Source organism: Notothenia coriiceps, unplaced genomic scaffold (assembly GCF_000735185.1).
Source record: "Notothenia coriiceps isolate Sejong01 unplaced genomic scaffold, NC01 NC01_scaffold00037246, whole genome shotgun sequence".
NCBI lineage: Eukaryota > Metazoa > Chordata > Actinopteri > Perciformes > Nototheniidae > Notothenia > Notothenia coriiceps.
This window is the reverse complement of record NW_011369947.1, coordinates 7082696-7085666: the sequence shown is the minus strand read 5'-3', so window position 1 is coordinate 7085666 and position 2971 is coordinate 7082696. Positions and strand designations below refer to the sequence as shown.

At 38.4% G+C, this 2971-nt stretch overlaps 1 long non-coding RNA gene across 1 annotated transcript in view; it reads left to right on the top strand.

Annotated features, from left to right (window-relative positions):
* Nucleotides 1-2971, top strand: part of LOC104965669 (uncharacterized) — a 5901-nt gene that overhangs the window by 1974 nt on the left and 956 nt on the right. The window lies entirely within an intron of this gene.

Here is a 2971-nt window from a genome sequence, read left to right as displayed (position 1 = left end):
ATTTCATGGCACAATTCAAACGGGATCGAAAGATACGTTTTCTCTCTCCATTGACTTCAATACATTATTTTTCCGAAATAAGGTTCCATGGACCCGAAGTATATGGGCATGACTTCGCCACTCTATTTCAAATCTGTATCAGTCTGTATCAGATCCGTTGCAGCCCCGTTTTTAGAGGTTTGGGTATGGAGGAAAATAGAGAGGGTTGTGTTTTCTGACACTTGGTGAGTTCCCTGACACATCAGGGACACATATTCATGTATAAAAGACGTACAAGAGTGCATTTTGCATGATAGGTCACCTTTAAATATTAGGAGATGTGCTCCAGTGTACCTTGTGTACTTTAGTTACTTTCTTTAATAGGAAAGTTGTTTTTTGTTTATCATTAGATTACTTTGCAAATTGGCTGGTGAGCCCCCTTTACTTTTTGGCTACAAAACATCACCATTATCTTTAAATCACCTTGTGGCTTCAGAAATCAGTTTCCTCTCTTTTTACTCTCTCCCGGTTATTTGATATGTTGTTACTTCCATTTGTACCCCTAGTCCAGGAGGGAACGTAACAATGAAGTAAAAGTAGGTGATAAAGAGTTATCCTCACTGTAAATCACATGAAAGATGACTTGGTTTCTGACCTAAACATCCCATTATAAGCCTTATTATATAGACTTGCCCAAACATAAACGCCTTTTCCATCAGATGACAGACTAATGTAAATTCATGCCGGGAGATTAAAACACTCTCCTCAGAGAGAAACGGAAACTGTCACACCATCCTTTCATTCTCGCCTAATAGTACAGTAAAATCCATTATCTGCTGGGAGCCTGGAAGAAAAGGGGGGGGGGGGCACTACTTCCAGACGACAAGGCACACATTTCCCCTCCTTCCCCTGTCTCTACTGGCAACATTTCTGTCACTCATTGCCATCATAATCTATGGGTTTCTTGTCAGGACCGTGACAGATGCTGCGGAGGAACTCAAATCCCATTTTGTTTATTTATTTTGTTGGTGAAATGTTTTTCCTGAGCCATAGAAGAGTAAACCTACTGGTTAATATTCAAAAATAAAATATACACTTAGGTTTTACTTGAATATTTTTATCCCTAAAATCTTGAAGCATTATAATGCTTTTGGCCGGAGTTTCTTTTGGGAAATTGCTAACAGGAGATGCCAAAGAAAGACAAATTCCACGTATGCAGTACTTGTTTTATTTATTGATTGGCTAGTTCTTGTCATTTTTGTTGGTTGAATCGCCTACGATTAGGTATAAGGAGTAGGATTTGTCATGTTGAGAGTAAGAATATCCTTTGTGATACGAAAAACAGTACATTTGGTACAATTAAGTGTCCTGTTTTGCTTTTTCAGTAGCTTTCAGAGCCCCCTGAATAAGAACAAATGTGGGATCTGGCAAAAGTGTCTTCTTTTTCAACCAAAAACACAAATTAAAACTACAGGCCAATGTCTAATATTTCTTTTTGAGAAATAATACTGTGATAATTGTATACAGTCACACGTCTTAAGAGGCAAAAGAGAATACAAATATCAAGACCAATTGAGTTTTAATCTCTCCCGATTAGCTGGAAAAGTTTTTTTCCCCCGGAATTGTCTTTTAGAAATGCTGTTAAGGTTGAGCAGCGCAGGGAGGACCCAAGCGCAGACAGACAAATGTTTAACAGCAAAAAACCTTTATTCAAGGCAACAGGATCAACAAAAAAACAGACAGGAACTCTATCTCCCACTAAGCACAAAAAGGAACCCACAAAACCCCAACAGAAGACAATAATTTAAATACACACCTGGCCAATCAAGATGACAAGACACAGCTGGGGAGGGGAGGGAAAACACACAGGTGAACAGAATCAGGTAATCACACAGGAGGGAAGACACAGGGCCCTTCTCACTTCTCTTATTTTTCATTTCCTCGCTCCTCGGCCTCACCGGAAGTTGATTTGTCTGCGCCATCTTGAGTAGCGTCCCAATAGAGACCCGCAGTAACGCGTCGTAAAACCCGGAAGTAAACTTCTTCCGGTTCCTTCTTGAAAAACCAATGCAAATTCTCCATAGGATTTTAGAAAATAGCTCGAAATAAGGTCTGTGGTGACACACATTTAAGAGAGGGATCACGTTTTGTTCAGCCGGATAATCTCCACATGTCAACCCTACTTTTATAATTTCTGAATACATAAAAAAGAAATTACAAATAAACTAATCGAAAAAAAAATTACGTACCAAAATTTACGGTAAAAGAATTACAAAGTAAAAAGCATTCGTGAAACTTAACGGAAACAACTTTTTCACGATAATATTTATTGAACGGAACGGTAACGGAATTATTTCTAAAGTACACGGTGTATGTTACTAAACAACTACCCTTAATTACACTTATTTAATTGAGCCAGGAATTTTCCAATTTGCCATGAAAACGATAGTGTGAGTGGCTGTGATATTTTGAACAGGGAGTACGATCGGGACTGTTGTGGCCATTCGTGTGGAAGTAGATCCGGACGTGACAATGACACAGGACCGAACATCACCAAGAGAGGAAGATAGATCGTAGAAGAACAGTAGAAACATTGTGATATAGTCTGAGCCATTAACTGTTCGGTACGTGAAGATCAATTTAAGTCACACATTTTACTTTTCTGAACAATTTTATACGTCGTGCGTTGTCAAGTTTTACAGTCGAATAACAAAGTTTTTAAGATGTACACAATATGTAGGTCTTTTATAGATTTATATTTTTTTTTTTCCGGGATCTATTTGACCATATGTATTTGTTGTTTTTCCCGGATCTATTGGCCACCATATGTCAAATTTTACGAATAATAAATTTCACAATTTCACGTCAAAGGTCACGTTCAGTCCACTTTGCTTAGAAATTCAACCGCACTGCAACTTAGCACGCTGGGACAACGATGACCGAACATCAAGCAAAATATGTATTGCAAACGTAAAGGGGCGGAAAAACCGCT